Source organism: Chanodichthys erythropterus, chromosome 11, assembly GCF_024489055.1.
Source record: "Chanodichthys erythropterus isolate Z2021 chromosome 11, ASM2448905v1, whole genome shotgun sequence".
NCBI lineage: Eukaryota > Metazoa > Chordata > Actinopteri > Cypriniformes > Xenocyprididae > Chanodichthys > Chanodichthys erythropterus.
In genome coordinates, this window is record NC_090231.1 from 4,433,343 (window position 1) to 4,451,030 (window position 17,688).

Below are 17,688 nucleotides of genomic sequence, written 5' to 3' on the forward strand. Positions count from 1 at the left end.
ACCCAAACTAGATCAATATGTGAAGTCTTTTAATTGCTCAGGTTGCTGCTTTTTCTTTTAGGTTCAGAATGTTTACCTGCAGACAGCTCTGTGTGTTTTATAGGTCAGATGTGTGCAGTTCAGCTCCAGTCGTAACTGTTCCCATTATGGGACTCCAGAAGGTAGCAGTTTATAATGCTTTGTGTCACATAGCAATATCATCTTCTAGATTATTGAACTAGCTTATCCAGTGATCCAAAGGAATGTGGCATAACTGTTTAGCTCAACAGCTTAAAACAATGTTCCATTTGTCCATTAAAGGGGGACCTATTATTCCCCTTTTCACAAGATGTGGGGGTCTCTAATGTCTCCAGAATGTGTCTGTGAAGTTTCAGCTCAAAATCCCCCACAGATCATTTATTATAGCTTGTCAAATTTGCCTCTTTTTGGGTGTGAGCAAAAACACAAAATGTGTGTCCCTTTAAATGCAAATGAGCTGTTGCTCCCGCCTCCTTTCCAGAAGAGGGCGGAGCTTTAACAGCTCAACAACAACAAAGCTGGAGAATCTCACGCAGCCAAAATGAGGATTGTCAGTAACGGTTTTCAACATTGATAATAATAATCATAAATGTTTCTTGAGCAGCAAATCAGCATATCAGAATGATTTCTGAAGGATCATGTGACACTGAAGACTGGAGTAATGATGCTGAAAATTCAGCTTTGATCACAGGAATAAATTACATTTTAAAATATATTAGAGTAGAAAATGTTGGGTTTTTTTTTTTTTAAATACTAATAATATTTCACAATATAACTTCATCATGCCAATAACCCAAACTTTTGAATAGTTAATACAGAATTAATAAGCAATATCCAGCTTGCTATGATTTTATGATCAAATTTATCTAACATCTGTAGTCAGAGAAAATAAGGTCTTTGTGCAGTGCATCAAAAATAGAAAGCGTCTAACAGCAGGTGTCCATCAGCTGACAGAGTGGCGCGACACAACAGATGCAGACAGTGTTATTGATTATAATAGGACTGATCTAGTTTTGACAGGCCACACGTCTTCGTTATTGACATGTTACTTTCGATTCCAACAAGTTGATTTCACACTTATGTTTGGAATTTTTTCTTACAACTAGTCTTTTTTTTTTTTTTTTTTTTTTTTTTTTTTAATAACCATATTGGTGCTTTTTACCTTATTAGAGTATGTGAGACTAATCTGTCTGAACTTGTCCTCAATGCAGTTATAATGATAATAATACATAAAACATTTTACCTGCTTTTGATCCTTCAAACATCATCTTAAATTGAACAGTGAAGTGAATCAGCCGTGTCCAGACTTAAAGAGCTGGTGTTCGTGATAACTTGTTTGGATTAGAATACGGTTACTATTGCTGGAGTATGTAATATGCACACTCTGCACTGTGTGTGCATTTTCTGAATGTTTAATACCTGTAGTTTTGTACTTAATTTGCTGAAATGTGTTGCTTACAGTATATAACATTGCTGCATGTAATACTGTAACCAACAATGCAGTGCATTTAACCTTTTATTTTCAGTTTCCATGAATGAAAGTGATTTTTAATGCCTTTCTTTACTCATTATTTGTTGGCCTGATATGTTTTTAAACCAAATTAGTTTGAAAATGCAAAATAAGAGCTGTCATTTGACACTGCCTTAATTAGCTTTCTGTTTCACTTAGCTACTGCATAGTAGGCAGTATACAGTGTACATACTGCACAGTATGCAGTACACTGAACATGCACTCTTTTAGGGTACCTTTACACGACAAAAAGGTACTAAAAACAAGCATTTTTCATGTACAGACGACAAAACGATCCGATGGATTTGCGAAAATGACTAAAAATGCTGTATTCTGCTGCCAGGCCAGTAGATGGCGATGTCATTTTGTAAAGAAAGACTACTGAACGCAACTGAACATGTAGTGCTCGTGTGCATGACACACAACATGTTTACATGTTTGACGATAATGGTGAAACCCTTTTTCAAAAGTTTGCGTTTTCAGGCACACAAAACACAGTTGTTGTGTAAATGAACTGCCAAAATGCAAAAGTTTTCAGATTTTAGTTGAAAATCATAGAAAAAAGGTTCAGTTGGGTTCTAAATAGGGTTCTTGACTAAATTTTAAAGAACATTTTATGCCAATAAGTTTCTGCATCAAGAGTAATGTCTTAAATAATTGCATAATACTTTTGTGTTTAACAGGTTGCTTCAGTTTATTTGTAGCGATAAACCATTTGAGCAGTTTAATTCATTAAATTTGAACAGAACAAACCTAAAACTGAATTAAAATTAAATCCATAATATGGTCCCATGATGGGAACCCCAAAGAGGTTCTATGAAGTGCCTGACGGAACCTTTTCTTCCTTGTTTTTTGTAGGATTATCTATAAATGGTAGTCTCTCAGCTGGTTTTCTCTCTGCAGTTTCCTTGTTTCCATTGTTCCCTTGCTCTATCTCTCTCCCTCACTCCACAAAAGCCATTTTCAAACAGAGGAAGGCTGTAAAGCAGAGTTCTGGAGGTGTCAGCGCTGAAAGCACACGCGACAAACAGGTGCAACTGGAGGCGACCATTAAGCCTCGTCTGTTGGAGCCAGTAACAGTTTACATTGGCCAGGGACCAGAAGTCCTGCGAGGGTGAGGAATTGGCAGAGCTGCTGATCCAAATGGGTGGAGAGGGCCAATGTGGAAGTTTTCACTGGGTCAGGGGTGTGGATGCATACATGATGATCTGATTTCTGTAGGCTTTAGGTGTGTATAGGTGTTTTAAGGTAAACATGAAACTGTATAATGTGATGTATGTGAAATAAGAGATTTAGTGAGGGGAAATGTAGGGTGTAAGACCTGAAACATAAAATGAGAAGGTAAATATTGTTCATTTGGGTTTCATTTTTTCTACTTTAAGTTCTTCCTGAAGACTGAACACTGAACAAACAATGGAACACTGGTGCAAAAACTGCTACAGCAAAGTGATACAAAGGAACACTCGCACAACAATGAAACAACAAAACGATACAATAAAACAGCTGAACGCTGATGTAACAAACTGCTAAAATTATACAACAGAACATTGATGCAACAAAATGCTGCAATGAAACGACAGAACAAAAGCAGACACTGGCCAACGGCTGCAGTCAAGGTAAAGATCAAAAAAATAAATTGTGTAAAAGCATCTCGTTAACACAAAGCGTTTTGACTTTTAAAAACGTGAGACGTTATTCCAAATCTTCTGAAATCAAATGATAGTTTTGTGTGAGAAACAGACCAATGTTTAACATTATTTGCTTTAATTTTCCCTTGTATTGTACGGAGCCACGCACACGACATAAAAGAAAAAATTGTAAATTGTGCACACGATTTGGTGATTTGAGGGAACGAAACATTAAATCGTCTGCATGATTTAGCAAATCGAGGGAATGAAATTCGGTTGTTAAGTCTGACGTCACGCAGCAGCGCTTCCGGGTCCAAACGCTCTCTCATACCACAAGAAAACAACAAATGGTGCTGATATACACATGTAATACTACAAAAATATATATAATTATAACCTTTATCTCCATACCAGATGGCCAGACAATGATTCATCTTTTATAAATCGTTAAAATATTAATAACTGTGACGCTGTGAGCACGGAGACCGTTGTGTAGACTGTAAAATGATTGATGATTAATTTGAATAAATAGCTCATAAACGACCTTCGATGGCATTTGCCAGTGAAACGAGTCAAGGGCTAGGACCCGGTGACGGCGTTCCTTACGTCACGATTTAACAAGCGGATAGTAAATCGTGCTCATGATTTAGCAAATCAAGGGAGTGAAATAGTAAATCATCTGCACGATTTAGTAAATCGAGGGAGCGAAATAGTAAATTGTGCTCATGATTTAGCAAATCGAGGAAACGAAATGGTAAATTGTGCGCCTGATTTAACAAATTGAAGGATTGAAATAGTAAATTGTCTGCACAATTTAGCAAATTGAGGGACCGAAATAGTAAATCATCTGCATGATTTAGTAAATCGAGGGAGCAAAATAGTAAATCATCTGCATGATTTAGTAAATCGAGGGAGCAAAATAGTAAATCATCTGCATGATTTAGTAAATCGAGGGAGCGAAATAGTAAATTGTGCTCATGATTTAGCAAATCGAGAAAACTAAATGGTAAATTGTGCGCCTGATTTAACAAATTGAAGGATTGAAATAGTAAATCGTCTGCACAATTTAGCAAATTGAGGGACCAAAATAGTAAATCATCTGCACGATTCAGAAAATCGAGGGAGCGAAATAGTAAATTGTGCTCATGATTTAGCAAATCAAGGAAATGAAATGGTAAATTGTGCGCCTGATTTAACAAATTGAAGGATTGAAATAGTAAATCATCTGCACAATTTAGCAAATTGAGGGACTGAAATAGTAAATCATCTGCACGATTCAGAAAATCGAGGGAGCGAAATAGTAAATTGTGCTCATGATTTAGCAAATCAAGGAAATGAAATGGTAAATTGTGCGCCTGATTTAACAAATTGAAGGATTGAAATAGTAAATCATCTGCACAATTTAGCAAATTGAGGGACCGAAATAGTAAATCATCTGCATGATTTAGTAAATCGAGGGAGCGAAATAGTAAATTATCTGCATGATTTAGTAAATCGAGGGAGCGAAATAGTAAATCTTCTGCATGATTTAGTAAATCGAGGGAGCGAAATAGTAAATTATCTGCATGATTTAGTAAATCGAGGGAGCGAAATAGTAAATTGTGCTCATGATTTAACAAATCGAGGAAACGAAATGGTAAATTGTGCGCCTGATTTAACAAATTGAAGGATTGAAATAGTAAATCGTCTGCACAATTTAGCAAATTGAGGGACTGAAATAGTAAATCATCTGCATGATTTAGTAAATCGAGGGAGCGAAATAGTAAATCATCTGCATGATTTAGTAAATCGAGGAAACGAAATGGTAAATTGTGCGCCTGATTTAACAAATTGAAGGATTGAAATAGTAAATTGTCTGCACAATTTAGCAAATTGAGGGACCGAAATAGTAAATCATCTGCACGATTTAGTAAATCGAGGGAGCGAAATAGTAAATCATCTGCATGATTTAGTAAATCGAGGGAGCGAAATAGTAAATTGTGCTCATGATTTAGCAAATCGAGGAAACGAAATGGTAAATTGTGCGCCTGATTTAACAAATTGAAGGATTGAAATAGTAAATCGTCTGCACAATTCAGAAAATCGAGGGAACAAAATGGTAAGTTGTGCGCACGATTTAGCCTACAATTTTTTTCCCTGCATGTCATATGTGGGGTTCTGTAGTATACAGCAGCTCACAAATATCATTCGTGCTTCCAAAAATGTGACATTAAATCAAGAGACCCGTGAGAACCAGCAATGTTTGACATCACAGACGTCACCCTAACCTGGTCCCAATGGCGTATTTGAAAAATGCAAAAGAACAGTATGACATAGGGTGACAAAAAATGAAACCGAACATCTTATTAGTAATGGGTAGTGTAGACCGAGGGCTGATCCTCTGTTATCCGCTGTCCCACATTCCCAGGAGGACTTCAGGAGTTCCCACACTTCCCTGGGTAGAAATCCACCCCAGATACCCAGACAAGAGGCATCTCAGTCCGCCTTGAGTAATCCACACAGGAAGTTTACCTTTCCGGAGAGCATACGCGGGCCATTCTCCCAAGCTTGGATAAGTGACAGATTAATTGGGAATGGGAATCAGGCTCACACTGCCTGCTCTGCATTTGCCAAATTCTTTATTGGGGAATTGAAACATGTTTAACCAGGACCGAGTGCAGACTTTCCAAATAAAACCCTCAATCATCCAGACAGAGATTGATTCGGTCTCATATGCCACACCATCTTGAATTTTTCATACCTTTTTTTTTTTTTTTTTTCACACTTTAGGGTCCAGTTCTCACAATTAACTAGTATCTAATAAACTCCTAATTACTGTTTATTAATAGTTAGTAAGGTAGTTAAGTTTAGGATTAAAGGATGTAGAATATGCTCATGCAGAATAAGGCATTAATACGTGCTTTATAAGTACTAATAAACAGCAAGAATCCTAGTAATTTGCATGCTAATAAGAAACTAGTTAATAGTGAGAAATGGACCCTAAAGCATTACCTTTTTTCCCATGAGGTCGTGTTATTTTTTAATTTTGTAATTATTTTGATGAGTTGGAATTTATATATATTATAATTTTATATAATCATAATTTATATTATATAAAAGTGTACACTGATGAGCCAAAACATTATGAACAGTCACAGATGAACCTTCATAAGAAAGCCACATATTAAGGTCTGGGAAGAACTGATGGAAAGCAAACAATCAGTTCTCGTAATCATCATGTTGGATGCAGAAATGGCCAGGAATACAGATCTGAGCGACTTTGACAAGGACCAAATTGTTATAGCAAGGCAACTGGGTCTCTGAAACGGCAAGGCTTGTGGGTTGTTTCTGTTCAGCAGTGGTGAGAATTTACCAACGGTGTCCAAGGAGGGACAAACCACAAACCAGCAACAGGGTATTGGGCGTCTAAGGCTATTCGCTGCATGAGGGCAAGGCTCAATCAGAGTGTCTATGATGACCCCTGTCCACCATCGAAATTGCCTACAGTGGGCAGGTGAGCATCAGAACTGGACCTTGGAGCAGTGGAAGAAGATTGCCTGGTCCGATGAGCCCCGTTTTATTTTACATCATATGGACAGCAGTGTAAGTGTGTTCTGTTTAACTGGGGAAGTGACGCACCAGGATCACTGTGAGTTCAAGATGTTGCTCTGGCCTCCAAATTCCCCAAATCTCAATCCAATCGAGCATCTGTGGGATGTGCTGGACCAACAAGTCTGATCCTTGGAGGATCCACCTCACAACTTTTTTATTTATTTTTTTTGTATTGACGTTTTAATCAGGTCCAAAAATTCTCTTTCACTTGCCCCTTCAAAAAATCCACTTATCCCAGACTAATTGGCAAGCATTAGTGTTGAGGCCCTACATGTTAAACCAGCGCTAAAATCCTGATTTATAATCGAGACGTTGTCTGATAAAATCACAATACACACAAGATAAAGACTTTTGGCTTTATGTACAGTAAGTTTGGAACCACTAAGATTTTTAATGTTTTTAATAGAAGTTTCGTCTGCTCACCAAGGCTATATTTATTTAATTAAAAATACAGTAAAAAACAGTAAAATTGTGAAATATTATTACAATTTAAAATAACTGTTTTCTATTTGAATATATCTGACAAAGTAATTTATTCCTGTGATCAAAGCTGAATTTTCAGCATCATTACTCCAGTCTTCAGTGTCACATGATCCTTGTACACAAATATTTTGTACAATTGTACACATTAAATGTTTCTTGAGCAGCAGATCAGCATATTAGAATGATTTCTGAAGGATCATGTGACACTGAAGACTGGAGTAATGATGCTGAAAATTCAGCTTTGATCACAGGAATAAATTATTTGTCAAATATATTCAAATAGAAAACAGTTATTTTAAATTGTAATAATATTTCACAATATTACTGTTTTTTACTGTATTTTTAATTAAATAAATGTAGCCTTGGTGAGCAGAAAAAACTTCTTTTAAAAACATTAAAAATCTTAGTGGTTCCAAACTTTTGGACTGTACTATATATATAAAATGATCACTCAGGTTAGAAGCAATAGTATCTATTTTGTTGGTTCTCTGACATACTCAACTGAATGCGCTGCTCCTCTGAACAGAGCAGACGCAGGTACGCCAGTGGCAGGAAAGCAAGATCTCACGCTGCAGTACCGGTGGGTCTCGGAAGTTAGATCAGGTTAACAAGTCGCTATATTCGTCACAACACGCTTTCTTGGAAAAAAGTCACAAAAGGGGTCTGAAAAGTCGCTAAGTTGGCAACACTGATGCAGCCTTCTGCAGGTCACACCCTGCCGCTGTATATATTTAATATAAAATGGTATTATTTTCCTTCAAAACTATTTAAAAAATGTAATGCCTGTAGGAATGAAATGTACTACTTTTTAATGCCATTTAAGGCATAAAATCCATTTAATGCTTTTTAATGCCCCGCAGATACCCTGCATACACAACAAACTGTGTATTCTGACACCTTTCTATCAGAACCAGCATTAACTTCTGGAGCAGTTTGAGCTACAGTAGCTCGTCTGTTGGATCGGATCACACGGACCAGCCTTCGCTCCCCACCTCGGCCGCCCATGACCCTGTCTCCGGTTCACCACTGTTCCTTCCTTGGAGCACTTTTGATAGATCCTGACCACTGCAGACCGGGAACACCCCACAAGAGCTGCAGTTTTGGAGATGCTCTACCCAGTCGTCTAGCATCACAATTTGGTCCATGTCAAACTCGCTCAAATCCTTATGCATGCCCATTTTTCCTGCTTCTAACACATTAACTTTGTGGACAAAATGTTCATCTGAATTCTTTTTTTTTTTTTTTCTTAAAAGATAAAGCAACATTTGATGATATAGCTTTTTTGAATCTTTCTGCCTTTCCCTAAGAAACTGCAGAGCACATGAGATGGCAGTCAGAACGACCTGCATTCAACCTCAGGGGCCAATAAACTTCACTATTTTCAGTAGCTGGGAGGTTTGTGAACTCACATGTCCTTACGTTTGAATGCAAAGGAGGACAAGTCATTTACCTATCTCAGCAAGCCATGGCATGACAGCGTCAGCATCTCCGCTGGGATAATCTCTTTCCAGGAAAAACAATGTGCGTTCCAATTTTCATCACTCCATTTAATGAGCCCCGGGGTTGCATTTCTGTCTGTTTTTAAGTCCTCAGAGAGTCTTTGCTAATTCAAATAGGAATGCTGCTGTAGTGTTCTCAATTGTCTTGCAGAATACCAAATAAATGTTCTCAGCCTACATGCGTGTGTGTGTTTGGTTGTCTGTGTCCTACAGGCAATAACACTGGGATTTTGAAGTCTTATGATGCATGGGTGAAGTTTAAATCCTGAGAGATTCATTTTAGATGTCTGCAAATATTAATGCATCATTCATGGAGATGATACCATCAAGCCACTGTGAAATTAAATGTGGCCATATCACAGCCCACTGAACATTATTTTGCAGTTTTGGTTGTAAAATAATCATACTGCTCTCAGTTGTCTACTTTCAGTTTTGCTTTATAACATGCATGCTATTCCTTGATTTTATATCCTTGTTATTCCCTGTATAGTACCCAGATCTTTACTACCGCTGATCAGAAATATAAAAACATCTTCTCTCCAACAGTGAAGGCCATCTGTTGTTTAAAAAGTTCAAAACCCCTCTGAAGAGAATGATGCCAATTACATTTTTATAAATCAGTAAATGAATACAGTTTGATTCATCATGCTTCTCAAAGCAGTTTACATTTTAGTAAAAAAAAAAAAGATATGAAGCTAAATGCATCTACATGAGTCATTTAGGAACACCTGTTTACTTGGAAATTCCGTTTGAATTCAATATGAATCACCACAGAATGTCACTTTATTAAGTTTTATGTCTCTTGGAACAATGATAATAGCGACCTCTATGGATTAAAACTGATAACTGTTATATTCATGCAGTATGTGTCAATGCTCTCTCTCTCTCTCTCTCGGGTCATACAAATTCATATTCATTATTATTCTATAGCAGTGCTGCTTTCCACAAATGTAGACAAAACATTTTTCCATCAGTGAATAGAATCACTTCTATTGTGTTCTTCATTTAAAAGTCACTTTGGATAAAGGCATCTGCTAAATTAACATAAGTAAATTGAACAGAATCACTTGTGCTGTTGATTTGAATATAAACACCTGCTGAAATGTGGGTGGAATAGAATTGAAGTCTAATAATCACCTGTTATTTCTGAATGGACACAAACATAAGTGCTGATTTCAGTGTTCATTTTTGGCCATTACCTTTAATACATCCCTAATGACTTCTATCGCACCTTTCCTTTAGTCTGTGCTGGAAGCTCCTGTCATCAGGACAACATACACGGCATTAAAGATACTGATTCGGATGAATCATCTCATTTACAGTCAGAAGGTTGTTTAATGCATGCGAAGTGTTCAGTTGGAACGGTGGATACTGTACATTGAGTTCTTAAACCCCACAGGGATCCAGTGAGCCTTAAGTAGGCGTGCCTTCGAATTCACCCGTCCAATCGTGGCGCAGTGGGCGCGGCTTCGCACCGGCGTTGTAAACAGTGTAAAGCAGGAGACTGGAGGTGTGTATAAATATCAGTCGCTCGTGCTGTCTTGTGAACTCATGCCGCGCATCAGCTGCTTGTAGTCCGCGCGCTGTTTCCGTGGAGCTGTTCGGCAGTCTGCTCATGCTACAGGTTGGTCTGCACTTCTGGACCTTTATTTTTGTGGATTTTGAAACTCATGAATGATTTCACTGTCACATATACTTTCAAGTATGCTTGAGTGAGACTTTGATTTCTGCGGATTTTATCTCACCAGAAGCTCGTGCGTCAAGGTGCGTCTGTTCTCATTCCGTGCCATCCATTACGCGCTCGTGCCTTTTATCCAGTGGGTTAGTATAGTGTCAACAAACCGGCGCGTTTTTGCAGGCAAGACCAGTCAGACACAGATTAGAGAAACCTATTCCCGTTCTGTGAGTTTGCGAGTGTTTGTGGCAACATGTTTCAGCGGTGCAAGTTCAAACATAAAGAAGCGCATTAACAGCTCGCGATTGTGACGCGCATCATTCCACCTGAGCGTCCGCGCGCCATCAGCACCTGATCGATTTGTTGTTACATTACATAGCGGAGATAAACTTTTCGACTGCAATTTACATATAATAACTGTGACATGTAATGTGTTTTATGAGAATGTGCTTTAATATTGCACAGTAAGGAATAGATGTAGTATAGTGTAATGCACTTCACCTAGTGTGGCATATAGTAGCCTATGCGATAGTGTGTAGTGTGGTTGAGAGCATAGTGCTAAATACTACAGTAAAATGTGGAATCATATTATAATATGCACCTCATATACTTTAAACATAAGCATGCACCTTTACCTTTCCCATGACACCTGGAAAGTAGGACCCCTGAAGGACGACAGTTTCCACGCATTTCATCATCATCTTGGAAATCAAGGTATGCAACGCTTCATTACTCTCTATTGTGCATGTGAGAAATGTGTAACAGTATGTTGTGTAGATGTGAATAAGCACCTGACGTTAGTCGAGAAAGAGCCACATTCCCCCTTCCCTGTGATGCTTCACAGTATCCAGTATCAGAAGATGAGTTCCTTACTGCAAACGGTGTGAAAAAGGTCCTTGTTGTGGCATCTCCTCCGCCTTTTTGGCCACCAGACGAATGGGCATGGTACCAAAGCCACAAGTTCATGTGTGGAATCCGAACAATGCTGACTGGCAGCGACTTCTTTTCATGCATCTGTGAAATGACAGCCAGCAAGTGGGCAGTTGTTTGTTTTCAAACCCCATTCATCAGACAGTAAATGGTGTGTGAAATCGTAAAGGGCCGATATTTCTCTCTTTAGCTGTGCTGTGTGAGAGGATTGGAGGTTATTTGGTTGATTAGAGTACTTGTTAGTGGAACTAGTAGTGCTATGCTTATGAAAGTATTAAGCATTACTGCATTAGGAGATCTAACTTGTGGTTGGAATCATGCTTTATTTAACTTGAAGTTGAAACAACCCAGCATTTTTAGTGTAGATGGAGACCAGAATATCATCATAGAGACCTTCTTTGAAAACAATGTTGTGCATGTGATGTTACAGTGTCCAGATTTTCAGTACACCCATGCTTGAACTTGAAACGGTGGCATGCACTTTTGAACGCAGTCCAGTTACAGCTCTGCACAGTTGGATGTTTTATTGAGAGCTTTCAGCTAGTCGTAACTTGTGCATTGTGGGCAGGGGTCTTGTGCAAGTGCCAGTTATTTTAGGCTGTTCATTAAACACCTATGAGATGCAATGGCTCGCTTCAGGCTGACCTAGTTGAAGACAGGTGGAGGTGGACAGATGTCCTGTTGCAGTGTGTGTGCAGATATGCACGCGAGTTTAGGATACAGCGTTTCGAATTTGGCAGGTACCTTCATCGTTTGCATGCGTCTAGTTGTAGAGCATTCCAAATCGGCCAGTTTTGAGGTTCTATTTCAGTTAGTATGCTGCCTTAGAAGGCAGATGTGGTTAGTAGACAGCAAGGCAGCATACTAGGTATTAGAACAGAGCCGTCTGTATTCCCAGTTGCCTATGTTTCTTATTCTCTCTCTTTCATCCTCTCTCTTGCCTCTGGGTGAAATCTAGGTCTGAGTTATAAAACAGCTTGTAACCACAATCCACACCTGACCACAACAGATAAAATCCTTGAAATATCACTAAAGACTTATGAAAGAGTACATGTTGTAGCACCTTATCAACAATGACTCATGTTTCAATCTGCAGCTGGAAAAGTGTCATAAAAGGCTTTAGTTCATGACTTATACATGAAGTCATTTTTTTGCTCAGTTCCCTGATAACTACATGTTAGACCCACCTGCAGTCATGAAACGAATAGTTCACTAAAAATTAACATTCTGTCGTTATTTACGTTACAGTCCGTGCAATCCTTTTTCGCCCAACAACAGTTCAGAGTGAGCGTGACTGCCAAGAAGTGTTATTTTAGTATACTATTACACCCAATCACGATCATCTCTTTATCACGGCACCTGTTAGTGGGTGGATATTTTACACAGCAAATAAACATTTTGTCCTCAAAGTTGATGTGTTAGAAGCAGGAAAAATGGGCAAGCGTAAGGATTTGATCGAGTTTTGAGTCACGAGCATGCAATACCTCATCACATTATCCCTGGATAACTTTTGATTCACTGTGGTACGTTTATGTTGTTTACATTGTATGCTCTTATGCGCCGAATCCCAACAAAACACAGATATCTGATGTAGTTTTACTTACCACCTGCGATTCCGACTCATGACCGGGAGCTTTTTACCGCTCCATCTTTCAGTTTCAAACGATCTTCAAATCCAAATCCAATTCAACGCCGAAATGCCTGCAGCAAACAAACACTCTTGCACAACTCTGCCCTGGCAAAACAAACTGCATCCACTGTTCCCTTAACGCTGGTTCTTTGGGAAGCTGAACAAGGTTATCTTTCCCTCACAACCAGAAAACACACTCCTTTGGTGACATTGTTGATGTCGTGGTCTAAAAACAAAATGACAAATATTTCTCGAGCAAGTCCTGTGCAGCGCTGCCGACGACTCCCGTAACCCGAACGAAGCGCGATGATGGCGGCTCTTGCTCTCACTCTGGTTGATGTGTGCACTCGCTCTTCCCATGTAAGGATTTCCGCCCTTTATGACATCATACAGGGCCATACTTGAAAAAAAAGCTTATACAAACCTTAAAGGAGCACACGTCCAACTTTGAACCTTTGGCTATGTTTAGCATGAGAATCTAACTCTTTAACAGTGTAAATAAGTCATGAAATAGCATTAGACATCCCCTTTAAAGATGCGTCCTTGTGTTAGAAAACATCTAGACGCAGCGGAGCGGAATAGAATTCAGGAGTCTAACTATTTTTAATGTGGCGTCTTAAAAATGCGCCGCACATGGTGCCAGATTTTGGCAAGACGTTGCCTAGCGCATGCCTACATAGACAAAAATCTAAATATAGCACTGTGAAATGCAAAAGTCCCATTAAAGAAATGAATCACCTGAAGCCATATAATAGCTTTGTGTGAAAAACAAATCGGAACTTTTTCATTTTTTTAAAGCACAATGTGTCAAGATTTCACTTTGATTCCGCATAGGGGAAGATTATCAGTGAAGAACCAGTTATATTTCAGTCTATTCCCCGCACAAACCTATAGTATGACTTGGAATATAGTGAACAAGTCAAATGGACTTTTGGAAAGAGTCTTTTTGTGTTACCTGAGAAAAATAACAACTTACAATGGTTTGGAACGAAATTAGGGTAAATAATCAGTAAATAATGCAATAAGTTTCAGCTATTTGCTTATTTTATAAATTGCAAGCACATTTGGTCAACTTGTATTCATAAACAAACCTTGCACCGACCGGCACCTGTAGTGTTTTGTATGTATGGAGCGTATGTGTATTTGTGTGATATTTCCAGTGCAGTCTGAGCTCTGGCTTTGGCCCGCTGCAGTCAGGGGGATTGCGGCGTTCATCCACATAATGTCATGACACTTACCCCAGCTCATTTCCATGTAAATGAATAACTACACTGGAAGTGGAATATTGACATGAATATTGAAAACGGGGAGAAGATGGCAAGTGAATGTACTGATTTATATCTACAAGAGGCCCATCTCTATTTATCACGGAGCTGGAGTCAATTGAAACGCTTAAATGAATTTGATTTTCTTTTCATGTGCATGAAATTTGATAGATGGGTTAATTTGGGTTTGAGGTGTAAATGGAGGGTCTATTAAGATTTGCTAATTGGTTAATTCTAGGTTCTGGTTAAAAGCCGTACCTGTGTGCTGTCAAGGGTTTATAGATGCGTTTCACTGTCAGATTGTGCCGTGTAAGAGTCCTGATTGAGCTATAAGTCTTGAGAATGCTTGACAGTTGTTGCTTTATAAAATGCTGGCAATGGAGAAACGATGCATTGATCAAAAAGGAGTCATTTAAGAGCAAGGCGAATTATAACACTGTATATTTAAATTCAAACTATTTCAGTACATTAATTCAAAACAAAATGGTGGATAGATTTTATTTGCAACACACTAAAACAGAGTCTGTGTAGCATATTGCTAATTTGATATATTTGTGTATTTGCATACTTTATAAAAGTATGTAAATCATATCTTAAACACATAAAATAATTGGACTTGCATGTTGAGTCTTTGGCAATGACTGTTCGAAATGATAGTAAAACAAAGTTTCAACATCATTTTATTCTAATTGATGACATTCTGTACTGATTATAATCAAAAGGCCGTGTTTTATTTTGTTATATCACCCAGGCCTATTTGTAACACGACAGAAATTCCTCCATAACAACGCAAATCAGCAATTTAAATAACCTGGCATATCTAGATTAGTCTCGAAGATGAATGGGTTCTTTGCTTGCCGTGTATAAACAATTTGATTTCGGCCATATGCGCATTACAAAGCCTGCTGTGCCGCTTACACGCATCTGCGCATTTACAAGATCGATGAAAATCACCCCAGTGAAATTTTTCACCTTGATCATAAACGTGCATCGTGAGGAAGCCGCACGTGTGCGTTCATCACTTATGACCAAAAAGCGCTCGAATCCATCCCGAGCAGCCTCAAGGTTATGAATTTGCAGGTGTGCACTGACAGCGCCATATCTCTCGGACTCCGTATAATCTCCCGGTCGACGAAATGAACAGCAGGTTTGTCAGGCCTGACATCTGTCAGAAGCTAGAGTAATTCATTGGCTGTCAGGAGGCAAGCAACAGCCTCGTTTTCAGCGTAGACTGTCAGATGTTACCGACAAACAAGGTAAATTGAAGAGGCTTGAGGAATACCAACAGCTTTCTGGAAATAAATAAAATAAAATTGCTTCCATTCAGCAATGCATTTGTGGCACTGAAGACATTTGATCTTGCAGTTATGCAGTGTCATTTCGCAACAGATCGTAAAGCTAACCACCAATTGGTAGTAAAGCAAGTAAAAAGGAATGCAATGTACTGTAGACTGACTGCTGTCAGGAAAATGATGACTTCAAACAAATGCGTACCTGGCAGGAGCAAACACCTGGTCCAGGTCGCTAATGTATGGGTTTCTACTAGGAAAGACAGCGAGATTGCTGCATGAACTTGTAATAATGCAGACACTAGTATTCCCCCAGGATGCATGTTAACAGAAGTGTTGCATGCACGAGAGCTGCTTGCTTTCTCTAAGACTGGCCCGTAGCCCCTCGAGGGATCTTTGTTCCCCTGGATGGGGTGTTTTGGAGAATGTATCAGGACTCTTATCATCATCATCATCATCATCATCTTCATCTGCGGTTGGGGTTGGAGTTCCGCCATCTGCTGACAGACAGAAATGGAGCCATATGTCTGAGGACACACTGACCCTCCTCAACATGCGTGAGGGAGTGAGCGATATGGCTGTCTGTTGTCTTGGCATCCTGGCAGTGTTTGTGTTGTTTTTTTGGTTTTTTTGCACAGTTGCAGGGTTAAATTATAAATAACGATGACAGATAGATGGAAATGTGCAACAAAAAGATGATTTATGGCATGAGAGATGCTGCTCAAGTGTTTTCTCATGTGAATCGCTTGTGTTTGTAGGGATGCTGATTATTGATTCTGAAGGGGGTTTATTTTAGGGGGAAAGCGGATGATCTGTAATTCAGCTGTATCCTGATAAACAACAGCAGCAGGGGGGGGGGTTGTTGATTAGGAACTGTAGCTGAAAAAAGATCTGGGAAAATGGAAATCAGAATTGATTGGTGAATTTTTAACGGAACTGAAAAGGTTCCAGTGATACCTGCAAAGTAATCCCAGATTTGTCTGTGGAGTTTAAATTGACCATTTTTGAATTCATGTCTTCAGACATGAGTTATGAAACTAAGGGTGCTTTAATATTCAATTTTTTTGTCCATCCGTTAGGTTGTTTGAACTCGGATGAATACTATAAGGTGCCAGATTGTAATGACAAAAGTCATTATCCGGTTACATAACCTCTTCAAGACGAAATGTAACAGAAGTAGTGAAAGATCTTTTCTTCCATATTGTGACGTACATCCAAGTGAAACGGATTATCAAAAAGAAGAAAATGTAGGTATTGTTTCTGTGCATCAGTTGTTGATTGGATCGAGGCAGATCTGACCCAGATAGCAAGCAACCATTGTGACAAATGAATGTTAAATCAATGCTAATGTGTCAATGGTAACTGCATTGAATCCACATCACTTTTGCACCTGCAATTAATGTTGAACTTTCATCCACAAATCAATGGTAATGGCTTTGAATCAATGTGATGTTGGTTCAACATCATTCTACTCTCAGAAAATGAAACACAACTAGAACTGACTTAAAGCCACACAGCCTGAAATCAACTGAAGATAAAAGACAATAAATCTCTCAAGATCTCAGCAGTTCTTTTTGAGAATTAATTTTTGAGGTTTAGATGTTGATGTTTTATTGAAAATCGCCATTATGGTGATCATTGTTTCTTTTAGTTGGGCAGTTTTACTCTTGGCTTTTTATTTGAGTTTGTGGTCTTTGTAACAGTGTTTACCAAAACACATCATTTGTTGCAAAGAAAGCCAGAAACAAAGATGATCAGGTGATATAGTTTTCAGCATCATAAAATAAAACAATTCACTAATCTTATCCCTGACCATAACTGGTTATTTGTTATATATAGATTGTATTCACCAACAATACTTTCTTTCAACAGATCAGACATTCTGAATTTTGATTTTTAAAATTATAGGAAATTTTTTTTAGACACACACAGACATCAATAATCAGCATATGAATCTTAACAGTGGTGACATGCTTCATGATGCAATGCATGCTGGGAGCCACTGTTGAGATTCATATGCTAATTATTTAAAGGGATAGTTTACCCAAAAATGAAAATTTGATGTTTATCTGCTTACCCCCAGTGCATCCAAGATGTAGATGACTTTTTTTCTTCAGTCGAATGCAAATTATGATTTTTAACTGCAACCGCTGCCGTCTGTCAGTCAAAT

At 38.5% G+C, this 17,688-nt stretch overlaps 1 protein-coding gene across 3 annotated transcripts in view; it reads left to right on the plus strand.

Moving 5' to 3' along the window:
* The first annotated feature begins 10,271 nt into the window (after positions 1-10,271).
* cemip (cell migration inducing hyaluronidase 1) overlaps positions 10,272-17,688 on the plus strand; it is a 161,606-nt gene continuing 154,189 nt past the window's right edge. For 2 of the 3 annotated variants that reach the window (XM_067401066.1, XM_067401068.1), the window contains exon 1: positions 10,272-10,353. The gene's annotated coding sequence lies outside the window, so the exon portion shown is untranslated. Of the gene's footprint in view, positions 10,354-11,064; positions 11,119-17,688 lie in introns of all 3 variants that reach the window. The other variant, XM_067401067.1, reaches the window with a different exon arrangement.